General features: G+C 43.7%; 1 pseudogene; it reads left to right on the forward strand.

The window, feature by feature from the left end:
* The first annotated feature begins 5972 nt into the window (after positions 1-5972).
* Positions 5973-14979, forward strand: LOC110503096 (prolyl 4-hydroxylase subunit alpha-1-like; annotated as a pseudogene).
* Positions 14980-16627: the final 1648 nt, after the last annotated feature.

The raw sequence follows: 16627 nt of genomic DNA on the forward strand, positions 1-16627 counted from the left end.
CAACATATTACACTTACTGTAAGCATAAAAATTGGCATAATATGGGCGTGAAGGACACGACAGAACATTAACGCACAGTAAAATATCTTTGACAGTCAGAATCTACAAAAAATGTCTCATTGTCTATGTCAAATGTCTCAACTGCTCACATTTACTTACCAACTGCAATGAAGCACAGACAAGTGGTAGCAAAGGCAAGTTTACTCCTCTGTCCCTTTATATTGAAGTGGGACATTAACTCATTGGTCATCAATCTCAAACATTTTAAGAAATAGGATATCAAAATTAGACTGTTGGTGGATAATGAACATGTTCACCCGTGTTGGAATACCTGATGGTCCAATGCCGATCATTCAACCTCTCAAGGGAGTTTTTAGCTGTTATCGTGACATTCCACCTCAGGACAAGAAACAGGAGACATGGGTCTGTGATATATAGGTTTAATCTTAGTCACATGTAAAGTGGGATGTATACGTTGGGTATGGGGCAACAGAAGGCGAACAGCAGAGGGGGTAATTATCTTGGTGATGGGGAAAAGGCCAATAAAACGAGGGGAATGTTTGCAGGGCTCTACCTGGAGGGGCAGATCCCGAGTGGACAGCCATACCTTCTGCCCAAGACTATAGCGGGGAGTGGTCCGCCTGTCGACGATACCTGGAGGTGATCTTGAGAAGAGCAGACCGAGCTCTCTTCCAGGTACGCTGACAGCGGTGGACAAATATCTGGGCAGATGGTATGCTGACGTCTTGCTACGGGATGAGCGGGGGATGATAACCCACAGAGCACTCGAAGGGCAACAGTCCAGCGGTCGAGCAGGGAAGGGTGTTCCGGGCATACTCCAGCCACACGAGTTGCTGGCTCCAGGTGGTGGGGTTGGCCGAGACGAGGCACCAAAGTGTTGTGTCCAGGTCCTGAATGGCACGCTCCGACTGGCCATTGGATTGGGGATGAAACCCGGAGGCTGGCCGACAACCCAATGAGTGTGCAGAACGCCTTCCGCAACAGGGACTAGAAATGAGGACAATGGTCAGAAACCATGTCCACCGGATGTCAATGGATCTGGAAGATGTGCTGATGCATGAGCTGGGCCATCTCCTTAGTAGAAGGTAGCTTGGGGAGGGGAATGAAATGGGCGGCTTTGGAAAACCTGTCCACCACTGTGAGGATTGTGGTGTTCACATCAGACGGAGGGAGACAATAGGCGAAGTCCAGGGATATATGTGACCAGGGACGGTGAGGGACAGGAAGAGGTTGAAGGAGGCCAGCCGGAGCTTACCGTGGAGTCTTGTTCTGATCACAGATGGTGCAGGCGGCGACGAATGCGGAGACATCTGGAACGATGGCGTTGTCGCACAAAGGCCTGGTCGTACAAAGGCCAGGGTCCAACAAGAGCAAGGGTGGCAGGCAAGCCTGGATGAATGAGCCCATTCCAAGACGGGAGCGGACAGCATCTGGGACAAACATCCCCCCCCCCCCCACCCGGGCTCATGGACCTGGTTCTCTATTCCCCAGACGAGGTTAGCCACCAGGCACAAGGTAGGAAGAATGGTCTCGAGGGTGTAGAAGCGGGGAAATAGTGGTGTGAAAGTGCGTCCGGCTTAACATTAACATTCTTAGACGCACTGCTGACAGCGGTGTTACTGGGGGGCTGGAAGGCTACTGTCGTGGCCGGCTTCCTCACAGATAATTCACGGAATTGCTCCAGCAATGTATTCAAGGCACAGTCATGGCGTTCTGCCAAGGTCTGGAATCCGTCCAGAAGACCTCGAAGTAACTCTTCGTGTCTACCAATGGTGGCTCCTTGGGAGGAGATGGTGTTACGGAGCTGGTCCGAGTCTGCTGGGTCACCATGGCCACACTAAGTTGTTACTTTGGTGAGTAAAAATTAATTATTTTACTTAGCCAGGCAAGTCAGTTAAGAACAAATTATTATTTTCAATGACAGCCTAGGAACAGTGGGTTCATGACAGATTTGTACCTTGTCAGCTCGGGGGTTTGAACTTGGGGTTTGAACTTGCAACCTTCCAGTTACTAGTCCAACACTCTAACCACTAGGCTACCCTGCCACCCCAATGCTTCCTAACCTTTAAGCTAGTGGGGTCTTTTTAGAACAAGCATGGTCAATGATAAAGATTTACGACAGGACTGTCAACACAACATATGTGGCCAATGAATACCTGTACAGACATGGGTGCTCCACAACATTCCTTGAAAACCACAGGAATGAAGCCTCCATATCTACGTTTTAAGTGCCAAGTCAAATTTCTCTATGGCCTATTCTGTGCGCCCGTAACAGATCAGTTAGTACATATCATATCAGGTGATGTGCTTGAAAGAGATTTCAGGTAAACACGAAACAAAGCTCAGCCTCAGACAGTACACTCTTAGAAAAAATGGTGCTATCTAGAACCTAAAAGGGTTATTCGGCTGTCCCCATAGAAAAACCTGTTGAATAACCCTTTTGGGTTCCACGTAGAACTCTTTCCACAGACGCTTCTACATGTAACCCCAAATAATTCTAAATGGATCCAAAAAGGGTTTTACCTGCAACCACAAAGGTGTTTCCTATGGGGACAGCTGAAGGAACCCTTTTGGAACCATTTGTTCTAAGTGTAGTCTGAATTGAAAAATTAACATCATACAAGTTAAGTGCTAAAACGTGTGTATCAGAAGGCTCACTTTGGTCAGACACAGGAAGGTATAATTATATTGGCATAGGATGTTGACACTTAGTATGGTTATCCAAGGTCAGTCATGACTAGGGCTGTGGCGGTCACAAAATTTTGTCAGCGAGCCACTGGTGCTTCATGTTTAGTTTTTGCTTGTAAGCACGAATCAGGAGGATAGAATTATGGTCCGATTTGCCAAATGGAGGGTGAGGGAGAGCTTTGTATGCATCTCCGTGTGTGGATTAAATGTGGTCTAGAGGTTTTTTTTCTCCTCTAGTTGCACATGTGACAAGGTGGGAGAAATGATGCAAAAAGGATTTAAGTTTGCCTGCGTTAAAGTCCCTGGCCTCTAGGAGCATTTCTAAATGCCCATTTCTTATTTAATTATTGCCTTATACAGCTCGTTGAGTGTGGTCTTAGTGCCAGCATCGGTTTGTGGTGGTAAATTGATGGCTACGAATAATTTAGATGAGAACTCTCTTAGTAGATAGTGTGGTCTTCAGCTTATCATGAGGTATTCTACCTCAGGCGAGCAATACCTTGAGACTTCTTTAATATTAGACATTGCGCACTAGCAGTTATTGACAAATAGATACACACCCTCGCCCCTCGTCTTACCAGACATAGTTGCTCTGTCCTGCCGATACACAGAGATGCCAACCAGCTCTATATTATACATGTCGTCGTTCAGCCATGTCTCGGTGAAAAATAAGATATTACTGTTTTTAATGTCCCGTGGGTAGGATAGTCTTAATCGTAGATCGTCCAGTTTGTTTTCTAATGATTGCACGTTGGCCAATAATACCCAGGGTGTAAACCAACAAACCACTTGAACTACAATAACATTATCAGTAACAGTTACATAATTGTTTAATTCCTGCTTTGACTGTTATATGTGGTTGTTTATCTACCTTAGTTGAATGCACTGACTGTAAATCGCTCTGGATGAGTGTCTGCTGAATGACCAAAATGTAAAGTAAAAACAAACAATTGCAAAGCTTGCTGGGTATTATTTAATGACCTCCACCCCAAACAAGTACAAATGTGACCGACCTGTTCGATTCGGTCTTATGTTGCAAAATTTTAAATAGTTTTTTTTTTAATTTATTTTTTATTTTTTTTACATTGTATAAAAGTAAAGAAATGGCATATCATACACTATTGTAGAGGAACAATGGAAAAGTAATTCTGCTTTGAATGTTCAAATGTGTAATCACATGCTGCACTAAGTCAGTTATTTATCTTATAACTTTTCCTTGTGGTAAAAATTATGAGGGTAAAACAAAGCGCGAATTAAAAGTATGATTTTCAGAGCATCATAGCACCATTAAGTGCAAAAACTTGACTTACCCAGTTGCTGCCCACTTTTTGGAAGAAAACCACTCGATTTCGTCCCTACGTTATATTGGCATCGCACATGTCACCGTCCCTAGGAGAGGGGGTGACCTCGACAATTTATTGATAAAACGAGAGGCTGCCTGGATCTTTAATTTAAAAACTCTTGCTCCCTTCGGGCTCAACGTAGACTTTGATCTGAAGCCATTCTTGTGATTATTGTGATTCTGCTATTCATTGTAAATGTTTGTAGGCCTATGTAGCAAAATTGTATCTATGATCATATGCTATCCATTCATGTTTTAAGTATGTTATTTTTATATCTGAGAATGAACCAATGATATCAGGCCACACCCAGCCATGACTAAAGACATTATATACTGTAAACTCGTCACCCCGCAGTGTTTGTCATTATACCCTGATGAAGACAGTTGGTTATTAGGTTATTCAATTATTGCCTCTGAGCTTCTAGAGGGTGCTGCTCTCCTTTAATTTTTCAAACCATAGCTTGGTAACAGTACACTTTAACTGCAATGAAAACGACTTTCTGACGGTATAGAAACGTATAATAACTGAAAATGTAGCTACCTAGACTCTCTTACCCATATACATGGATGAACGCTTCTCCCTCTGTCATGGATGCTATGGTTGCCCTTAATTTGAAGATGTATAAAACACCCCTTCTCCGGATTACAACAGCCTTCTGTGTGTCCTCTTTTCTACTTTCTCCACATATTTGCAATCAAACGCCTGAATTTTCTCCACCTCCTTAGCTATCATACTATCATACTCTGCTTACATTCCAACCCATCCATCATCTCAGCCAATCATGACTGGCGGGAAGGTTCATGTCTTTTTCTGTGGCTAAACCAACTAGGCTCATATTTTAACAATTGTATTCGTATTTACAGATGGCATACACGTTTGTTATTAAGGAACATGTTCCAGAAAGCATTTCTGCCAAAAACGCATTTTGATTAAAATATATATATATTTACATTCAAATGCCTCTCCTGTGAAGTAGTGACACGCGACATTCACCTAGTGTCCTGAAACCAGTCACAAATGTTCATCGGTCCGGACGAGACGAAATCTAGACTAATCATAGACATCTAGGCTATGTTTCACAAGTTTGAACAGAACAGTACATTACCGCACAGTTTAGTACAGTAGAGCACAGTAGAGTACAGTATGGTACGGTACAGGAGAGTTTTATTTAGCAGAGTACAGTACAATACGGTACAGTACAGTACAGTACAGTTTAATTCAGTAGAGTACAGTAGAGTTTAATTCAGTAGAGCAGAGTACATTAGAGTAAAGTAGGGTACAATACAGTTCATTATTCTGTTCCATACTCTCCTGTGCTGTATTGTACTCTACTGTACTGAACTATACTTTACTGTATTCTATTGTGCTCTACTGTATCATACTGTCCTATACTGTACTATACTATACTCTACTCCCCTTTACTTTTCTGTTCTGTTCTCTACTCTACTGTGCTCTACTGTACTGTGCTGTACTGTGCTGTCCGAACTTAGACGTCTATGTTTGTGACTAATCAAGGCCAGACCACACCGGACCTAATCTGAACCAATTATAGACGTCTATGTTTGGGCCAAATATAGGCTAGTCCAGACTGGACGTCTGTGGACGTTGAAATTAAGGCCGGTGTGGTCCGCACAAAATAAATAGCTTAAAAAAAGACTTCCAAAAGACATCGACATTGGTCCGTGCTTAGTGCATTCTGTCATAAGGGAACTACCCTGCAAATCATGACTTTTTCTAGTACATTAGCTGATTATTTGAGTGAAAAAACACCATACATGCACTGTCCTTCTTTCACTAACCCTCATTCTCACCTCCTCTTTCTTCCTCTCTCTGCCTCCCCTCCCCTCTCTCTATATCTCTCTTTCTCTCTCCTTCACCTCTCTCTGTTTCCGTCTCTCTCTCTCTCGCAGTATGTCCAGGATGGAGCGACGGTGTTGGTCGTGTTTACCGGTATTGAGCAGCCTGCTCCAGACTTTCTCAGCCCATAGTGACTTTTATACACATCCATTGGTGATGCTCCTCCCTCTCCTATGAAATAGAAACCGGTTTGGTCTGCCCTTAATGCCCCAGTTTGGTCTGCCCTCACTGCACATACTGTGATTGTTATCTACCCAGAAGTTGAATTATACAGTACACAATGTATTCCTTATCTCTATGTGTATTATTGGTTTAGATAAACTTAAAATAAAGTTTGATAATGTGTGTGTGTATTTTCCTTCCTTAGGTCACAAGACAGATCTGTTGTACACAGAGAAAGACTTCACTGAAGGATTATATCACGGCAGAGGAGAAGAAGCTGAAACAGGTCAAACTGTGAGTGTCCAGACACACATGCACGCACGCACGCATGCTCGCGCACACACACACACACAAACAGAGTTGCTGAATTGCGTCTCTTCTCCCAAACCCTCTCCTAGGTGGGCAGAGAAGCTGGATGTGTTGTCAGCCACAGCCATGCAGGATCCCGAGGGCTTCCTGTGACTCCCGGTCAACGCCTTCAAATTGATGAAGAGGCTGAACACAGAATGGGGAGACCTGGGGAGCCTGGTGCTGAAGGACACCACAGACGGTTAGACATTATTACACAATGAGGGTCACATTAGAAGGGATGAAAAGGATGTTGAAAGTAGTCACAAAGCAGCAACGACATAAGTGTTAATCTTAGAGATTTGCTGCAATGTTTGTTTGTCTTTTGCATACTCACAGTGAGCATCCTCATCAATGAGAATCTCTATCTTTCTATCAGGCTTCATCTCTAACCTGACCCTCCAGAGGAAACACTTGCCTACAGACGAGGACCAGACAGGCGCAGCCAAGGCCCTTCTCAGACTGCAAGACACTTACAGGCTAGATACCAACATCATCTCTAGAGGAGACCTGCCAGGTAAGGGGTTAGGGAGTGCTAGAGAGAGAACTTGAGGCCTTTTATAATTTGTAAGTTTGTAACCACTGGCTCATCCACAGGAGTGACGCACAAGAGCCCTATGACGGTGGAGGACTGCTTTGAGCTGGGGAAGATTGCCTACAGCGAGGTGGACTACTACCACACTGAGCTATGGATGGAACAGGCCCTGAAGCAACTGGATGAAGGAGAGGAGTCCACCATGGACAAGGTTACCGTGCTGGACTACCTCAGCTATGCCATCTACCAGCAGGGAGAGCTAGGCAGGGCCCTGGAGCTCACCAAGAGGCTGCTCATACTGGGTGAGATACCCTAACATGGCTCAGAATTAAAGGAGTTAAACTAGGCACACTGGGGGTGGGGTCAAACTTAGGACACACAAAGAAAGTTAAAGGAGTGAAAATGAGAGCACACTGAAGGACCTGAACTGTTAACAAGTGCTGAGGGAATATGATGCCCTCCAGGTGAATCATTGAACAACAGATATGTATGCCCTGCATAAACTGGGATAGAGGATTACTCATAAAATGTCCCAGGTGGCAGTAGGATCTGAAGTTAGTCATCCAGATAGTCAGTAGCGCTGTGCATGAATCTTAAAAATGAGGTGAAGTTTTCCTTGTCTTGTTACTGTATGAGCATCAGCATTTCATCTCACTGTCCCCTCTCTCTCTCTCCTCACTCCAGACCCGGAACACCAGCTGGCCAACGGCAACCTGAAGTACTTTGATTTTCAACTGACAAAGCAGAGGAAGGCCCAGGCCGAGGAGGCCCAGAAGGCCCAGAATGAGGGCAAGGGGCGAACGAATAGACAGACGAGTGATGCCTCCAAGGAGAAGATGCGCTTCCGGGAGCCTGTCCCAGAGAGGAAGATTTATGAGATGCTGTGTCGAGGGGAGGGCATAAAGCTGGTGAGGAGGAGTTACTCACACACACAGTGAAAGGTTGAGCTCATATAAATGGGTTTAGAGTGTCTTAATGTGGTTGTGCATATGTGTGTGTGTTAGTTGAACACAAGTTGTAGTCATCAAAGAGTAACGTCCAGTTTCTAGCTCCATCTCTTCTTGTGTCTTTATCTCTGTCAATCTATCTGTCTTCTTACCTCCACCCTCCGCATCTCTGCCTTGTAGACCCCCCGCAGACAGAGCTGGCTTTTCTGCCATTACTATGACAACCACAGTCACCCCAAGTACCTGTTGAGCCCGGTGAAGCAGGAGGACGAGTGGGACCGGCCCTACATCGTCCGTTACCTTGACATCATCTCTCACAGCGAGATCGAGAAGGTCAAAGAGCTGGCCAAGCCCAGGGTAAATTCCACTCTCTGTCTGGTATGTGTGTGTGTGTGTTACATTGAGGTAATAAGGGTTCAGAAGGGTGTCATGGCCACACAGAAGTGTGTGATGGAAGGGTTTCATGGTCCTACAGAAGTGTAATTTCTGTGTCGTTGCTCTTTGGTAATCAAGATACTCATACTAGTAACTGTCTGACCAGCTGCAGCTGTGTATCTGCAGCTTCGAGGCCATTGGAAGGCAGAACAAATGGGCAATGTTAATGCTAAACATAAACACTCTTGACACAGTATGCATTGATCGAGTCAATGAGAATTGACTTATATCAAAGAGCCATGAAAGTGTAGGTAGGTTGAGCCCTTTAAGCCCACCCAGAGCAGAGGCTGGTGCATGGAGTTGGGCGATGAAGGTGGTGTCAGGATATCCTGTAAACCCCCTCTCCCTAGCTTACAGCTCCGCCGGGCCACCATCTCCAACCCCATCACTGGTGTGCTCGAGACTGCCCCCTACAGGATCAGCAAGAGGTAAAGCACAGCCAGGTGCAGGCAGCAGGAGAGGATGGGGTCACCCCACCTCAATCCCCTCCTCTTACGCCTGCCACTGGCCTATGCCTCTGAGTCCGGTCCGCATTCCTCCCTCCATCCTAGGCTTGAAGACTCCTCTGCAGAAGCACAGAATCTTACTTTGACTAGACCCTCCTCCACTCTCGCTCTGACAAATTTTGTTAGTCTAACCATAAGTCAGATTCTAGAAGATTCCAAGGGCGTTCTAGAGGTTCAGAGTATAAACTAATAAAAAGGAGAGAAGAGTGTAGGGCCTGAAAGTGGTGAAAATGTGCTTCTGCTCAGGAGTTACAGCTGCTCTAGGATTTTAATCCAGTGGAGGGTGAGGGGGGGGGGGGGGATAAAACAAAGATGTAGTTGTTTATATTAACATAGTTGCTTTTGGCCAACTAAGGGTGTGTCAGGAGCAGTCCTTTCACAAATCTTCTGTTCCTTTTATCACTAATGTAATCACTAGTTTAGCATTCTCCTAATCTACAGCATAAACTATTAAGTGATACTAACGTTGGGTGAAAGGACTGGCCCTGAAACAACCCCTGGCATAATGTCGGAATAACATTGACCAGATTTGCTTATCTTTCTCCTCTTTCTGTTTCTTTCACTTCCCTTTTCCCTCTACTTCCTATAATGTTGTGTTGTGTATGTGTTGTGTACCTCTCTCCCTTTCTTTTGTTTCCTTCCTTGTTTTTTCTTGTGCCTGTGGAACTAGCTAAGGCGCGCCACAGTACATGACCCTCTAACTGGGAAACTCACCACGGCCCTGTACAGAGTCTCCAATAGGTAAGGGGTCAAAGGGCATAATACATTAGGGGCTCCAGAGACTCCCCATCGCCTCTGGTCTCTATCCATCTCATACCACCCTGACCTGCATCCCCAGGATGTCCTATCCATGTTTCGGCAGGTCTTTGAGTATATAGGGCCACCTCACAACCTTTTCTTGCAGTGAATCTCTCTCATATATATATATATATATATATATATATATATATATATATATATATATATATATATATATATATATATATATATATATATGAGAGAGATTCACTGCAAGAAAAGGTTGTGACGTGGCCCTATATACTCCCAAGGAGCACTGTGCAAGCGATAATATTGAAATGGAAGGAGTATCAGACCTCTGCAAATCTACCAAGACCTGGCCGTCCCTCTAAACTTTCAGCTCATACAAGGAGAAGACTGATCAGAGATGCAGCTGCAAGGCACTGTATATATATATATATATATATATATATATATACAGTGCCTTGCGAAAGTATTCGGCCCCCTTGAACTTTGCGACCTTTTGCCACATTTCAGGCTTCAAACATAAAGATATAAAACTGTATTTTTTGTGAAGAATCAACAACAAGTGGGACACAATCATGAAGTGGAACGACATTTATTGGATATTTCAAGCTTTTTTAACAAATCAAAAACTGAAAAATTGGGCGTGCAAAATTATTCAGCCCCCTTAAGTTAATACTTTGTAGCGACACCTTTTGCTGCGATTACAGCTGCAAGTCGCTTGGGGTATGTCTCTATCAGTTTTGCACATCGAGAGACTGACATTTTTTCCCATTCCTCCTTGCAAAACAGCTCGAGCTCAGTGAGGTTGGATGGAGAGCATTTGTGAACAGCAGTTTCTTTCCACAGATTCTCGATTGGATTCAGGTCTGGACTTTGACTTGGCCATTCTAACACCTGGATATGTTTATTTTTGAACCATTCCATTGTAGATTTTGCTTTATGTTTTGGATCATTGTCTTGTTGGAAGACAAATCTCCGTCCCAGTCGGAGTCTTTTGCAGACTCCATCAGGTTTTCTTCCAGAATGGTCCTGTATTTGGCTCCATCCATCTTCCCATCAATTTTAACCATCTTCCCTGTCCCTGCTGAAGAAAAGCAGGCCCAAACCATGATGCTGCCACCACCATGTTTGACAGTGGGGATGGTGTGTTCAGGGTGATGAGCTGTGTTGCTTTTACGCCAAACATAACGTTTTGCATTGTTGCCAAAAAGGTCAATTTTGGTTTCATCTGACCAGAGCACCTTCTTCCACATGTTTGGTGTGTCTCCCAGGTGGCTTGTGGCAAACTTTAAACGACACTTTTTATGGATATCTTTAAGAAATGGCTTTCTTCTTGCCACTCTTCCATAAAGGCCAGATTTGTGCAATATACGACTGATTGTTGTCCTATGGACAGAGTCTCCCACCTCAGCTGTAGATCTCTGCAGTTCATCCATAGTGATCATGGGCCTCTTGGCTGCATCTCTGATCAGTCTTCTCCTTGTATGAGCTGAAAGTTTAGAGGGACGGCCAGGTCTTGGTAGATTTGCAGAGGTCTGATACTCCTTCCATTTCAATATTATCGCTTGCACAGTGCTCCTTGGGATGTTTAAAGCTTGGGAAATCTTTTTGTATCCAAATCCGGCTTTAAACTTCTTCACAACAGTATCTCGGACCTGCCTGGTGTGTTCCTTGTTCTTCATGATGCTCTCTGCGCTTTTAACGGACCTCTGAGACTATCACAGTACAGGTGCATTTATACGGAGACTTGATTACACACAGGTGGATTGTATTTATCATCATTAGTCATTTAGGTCAACATTGGATCATCAGAGATCCTCACTGAACTTCTGGAGAGAGTTTGCTGCACTGAAAGTAAAGGGGCTGAATAATTTTGCACGCCCAATTTTTCAGTTTTTGATTTGTTAAAAAAGTTTGAAATATCCAATAAATGTCGTTCCACTTCATGATTGTGTCCCACTTGTTGATTCTTCACAAAAAAATACAGTTTTATATCTTTATGTTTGAAGTCTGAAATGTGGCAAAAGGTCGCAAAGTTCAAGGGGGCCGAATATATATATATATATATATATATATATATATATATATATATATATGTATATATATATATATGTATATATGTATACATATATATATATATATATATATATATATATGTATGTATGTGTGTGTGTATATGTATATATATATATGATCCTGTTGAACAGTGAGTGCCCCCTTGTGGAGATCTAATACACACACAACCAAATCTATGGTCAGACTACTGATTGTACGGGAACATGCCAGTCTTAAGTCAAAGATACTTAAAAAAAAAAAGTTCCTCTTTTTAATAATAGAACCAACCATTACACCACCCCACATCACTTTGTTTTTTCTGTCCCTGCCTATTACTGCAAGTTAGTGCTAATTTGTGTGTGTTTGCTAGAGTGTGTGCATGTGTGTGTCTGTCTGTCTGTGTCTGCTTCTGTGTGTTCATGTGGAAGTATGTGCAACTGTGTGTGTGGTGAACTGAGCGTGAACCTCATTTGAATTGACAACGAGGTCAAATTGGGAGAGCAGTCATAGCAGGGGAGAGAATTTGTAGGAAGAGAGCCTTTATGACCTAACCAGCACTGTATCATGTCCAATTAATTGTTTTACTGTCTTCACTCCCCCAACAGCAACTTCTAATAAATCACTTTACTAACACTCATCTTAGTTTTGATTTTCAGTATTAAGTAATACAGACAGTATATTGCACTGGGGAGGATGAGTAATTTTATTGGCTGAGAGATTCAATAATGTATCTAATAAAAATGCATGGTGTGTGGAGAACAGATGTCTGAACCCAAGCCTTTGTCCTGGACCTCATCCCAATGCCGTAAACTCAAACTCCAGCCCCCTGGCCTTGAAAACATTACGACCACAACTGCTACAACTCTCACTTCACGCAGTGTATGGCAAATCTATTAAGCAGAGAATCCACCATTTGAATGCTATTGTCTGTGGTTTTACCATTTTTATTTGCACACTGAGGCTTGTGGTGCATGACCCAGAAAAATGAAAATAATGTTGTGGACCATAAAATGAGAGATCTAAGAAATTGTGATGTCTTCATATGATACATGAAAGAAGTCATTGCCATGACACCCAGTCAGAATGGCTCTCTCCCTATTGGAGTGGGCAGTTTAGACTACTGGGCCTGGGTGGATGGTGAAAGACTCTCCTCTGGTGCCCCTTAAGTCATCAACCAAGCCTGTGACCTCCAGAATTGTCCCAGGAATTGTCCCAGGCCACATTTATTTTTTTATTTTTTCTTTAACCTTTATTTAACTAGGCAAGACAGTTAAGAACAAATTCTTATTGACAATGACGGCCTACCAAACGGCAAAAGGCCTGATGTGGGGGACGGGGGCTAGGATTCAAAATAAAAAATACTATAAAAATATAGGACAAAACACACATCACGACAAGAGAGACAACACAGCACTACATAAAGAGAGATCTAAGACAACAACATAGCAAGGCAGCAGCACATGACAACATGGTAGCTACACAACATGGCAGCAGCACATCATGGTACACACATTATTGGGTACAGACAGCAGCACAAAGGGCAAGAAGGTAGAGACAACAATACATCACACGAAGCAGCCACAACTGTCAGTAAGAGTGTCCATGATTAAGTCTTTGAATGAAAGGATGGCTCACATTATGACTGCAAACTGAAAGCTTTGACCTATAGAAGGCATACGTTCTTGAAAAGTAGATAAAGAAACACATGACTTTATTGAGTTACTCCTAAACTTCAGACACTCCCACCACTGTATGCTGAGCTGATTGGAGACTGTCGGGCCGCTTTCTCAAGTCCTTCCTCTTCCTCTCTCAACGCTCCTCCCACCGCTCATCTATTGAATGCAAGTAACGCATTAACCTACTGTAGTTTATATATTTCATATTCAGCAGCAGCTTGCAGCATGGTTTGTCTAGTTTCTCTCTCTTCTATACTGTTCATCAGTAATAACTACTGTCCTATAGTGACTCTACTGCCCCCCTGTGACAATTCATATACCCTGTATTTGACCTGTTTTCCATGAACCCCTGTGTCCTTCCCCTGTCCCAGTGCATGGCTGACAGCGTATGAACACCCATTGATTGACCAGATCAACCAGCGGATTGAGGACCTCACAGGACTGGCGATGGACACTGCAGAAGAGTTGCAGGTAATATGTGTTTGTTTGTGTCATTGTTTGGGATTGTTGACGGTTACTTTTCCAATATTAATGATCTCACGATTCAAATTTTTGTTGCTTTTCAGGTTGCAAACTACGGTGTGGGAGGGCAGTATGAGCCACACTTTGACTTTGGACGGGTTAGTAGCCCTGCAGCCCTGATTTTTAACTGGACACATTATTGCTGTAAGACGTTTTTGGATTACACATAGGATGTGCCATTTTTGCTCATATTGATCATGTCATGATAACCTAGTCTCTCTCTCTCTACAGAAAGATGAGCCTGATGCCTTTAAAGAGCTGGGAACTGGAAACCGCATAGCAACCTGGCTCTTCTATGTGAGTATCTCTATATGCATGGGACTGCTTCTGTCTTTACCCCCACCCACCTAAAATAAATACATCAGGGAAGATTCCAATAAGATAGTAGTGGGTGACTAGTTCTTGTTTTCTCGATTCTAGATGAGTGATGTGGCAGCAGGAGGAGCTACAGTTTTCCCAGATGTGGGTGCTGTAGTATGGCCGAAAAAGGTGACTAAATGCTTATGAGTGTGTATATTTGCGGCCAATGTGTATGAGCATAGTTACATCATTCCCTGTAACCTCTCTCTGCTGTGTGTGATGTATTACAGGGGACTGCAGTGTTCTGGTACAACCTGTTTCCCAGTGGAGAGGGAGATTACAGTACTAGAAACGCAGCCTGCCCAGTACTGGTGGGCAACAAGTGGGGTGAGTTTGTGTATTGAAACCACCTAAATGAATCTCTGTAAGTACTGTAGACATTTTACCAAACCAGGCTATGGCAGCTAACATCTTTCTTTATCCTCCTTGTCAACCTCAGTATCAAACAAATGGATCCATGAACGAGGGCAGGAGTTCAGACGACCCTGTGGCCTGAATGAGACTGCATGATGAAGGGTGAAGGCTTTCCTTCCACACCCCTCCTCCTCTTTCCCGCTGTTCCTCTTGAACCCCGGGACCTGAGAACACTTCTGCTAACACTTCAGTCTATGAAAAGGGGGCCATGGACATCCCTCCTCCTCCTCCTCTTCCTCCCTCCCTCATTTGCTCCTTACCCCCACTTTGTTCCCCTCTGAGCCCAGGGTGTTTCGGGGCTTGCAGTTTGGACAGTATTAGTGGTGTTCTGACTGACATGGTGCCCTCAAGGCTGTTGGATATGTCTCAAATGAACACGTTGTGCGTTCATCCTTATGACTTTGTTTGCACTCTTTATGGACTCTGTGTGAACACAGCTCAAATGGTTATTTCAGAGTGAAGGTTCTGGAGATGACTGCAAGTCTAGCTCTGTTCTAGTGTAATTCATATATAGTCTCTGCTCCTCTCTACGTGAATTAGTCCATAGTAAGCCATGGACTTTTTTGTCAATTCAGGTCAATGTTCACTCAACGTCTTATGTCAAGTCACTCCAGTTTGTACTAACATAACTCTTTCACAAACACAGCACACACACAGACATACACTCCAACACTCCCACGTACTGCACAGACAATCTTATCTGATGTTTATCTGTTTATAGCTTGGGGTGTAATTTGTTTATTGTTTTTCTTTATGCAATACTAACTGGGGGCCTCAAGGAAGAAAGATTATATTTATATTTGATCAAATTCACCCATTTTGTGTTTGTATGTCCTTTCAAATGTGCAGGAATCTTGTTGGAAGTGTGAAATTAATGTTTTCTACAGAAATCAAGTATATTGCTGCCCACCTGAGTGATGTTTTTATTTTTTATTCTCATTTGTTGACCTGGGTATTTTGTAGGCCATTTTCACTCAAATACCCGAAAGAAGTAGGCTTTGATGATTTATAAAAGCATCTCTGGATGTGAGAGATGCTATGTACTCTCTCATGCAAAGAAAGTGTGTGTTTAGGGCCTCCCTAAGGCACTGCATCGCAGTGCTAGCTGTGCCACTAGAGATTCTGGGTTCGAGTCCAGGCTCTGTCGCAGCCGGCTGCAGGGATATCCTTGTGTCATTGCGCACTAGCGACTCCTGTGGCAGGCTGGGCGCAGTGCACGCTGACACGGTCGCCAGGTGTACAGTGTTTCCTCCAACACATTGGTGAGGCTGGCTTCTGGGTTGGATGGGCATTGTGTCAAGAAGCAGTGCAGCTTGGTTGGGTTGTGTTTCGGAGGACGCATGGCTCACGACCTTCGCCTCTCCCGAGTCCGTACAGGAGTTGCAGCGATGAGACAAGACTGTAACTACTATCAATTGGATACCACGAAATTGGGGAGAAAAAAAGGGGTGAAAAATATGTGTTTACATGAGAGACGTGTTTGTTGTCAGCTGTTGGAACACGGGGCCACGTCAGAACACTGGCCTGCTTGATTGGAAGAGGGGATGCTTTTATGGAACAGTTAGGGAGGAGGCCTCGCTGTGCGTTTGCGAATGATAGTGTGTTTGGTTTCATCAGAAATACATTATTGTGTGTGTGCATTGTGTGTGTGTGTTAAGTCACTGCTAGGACCTGCTTGCAGAATCACCAGAATCATATTCCTTAGGTCTCCAATGTTGGAAGTAACAGTGTCCAAACCTGGGAATCAAATTCCAAGAGCAATGTCTTCTCATCCTAATGACTTCAGTTATAGTGTGGTGTCCTAGAGCACCTCTGTGTGTACTCAGATGTGAAAGCACTTATTGTTCCAGAATGTATTTTCACGGATGATAGCATTTGAAACTCTTAGTTATCATTACAACAATATAACTATCCATCTTACAATCATACTGATATTATATTAATTAAACAAATACTTATCCTCCTGCCTGCCTGCCTCTGTGTGTGCGTGTGC

Source organism: Oncorhynchus mykiss, chromosome 23 (genome assembly GCF_057628025.1).
Source record: "Oncorhynchus mykiss isolate SJ-2025 chromosome 23, ASM5762802v1, whole genome shotgun sequence".
NCBI lineage: Eukaryota > Metazoa > Chordata > Actinopteri > Salmoniformes > Salmonidae > Oncorhynchus > Oncorhynchus mykiss.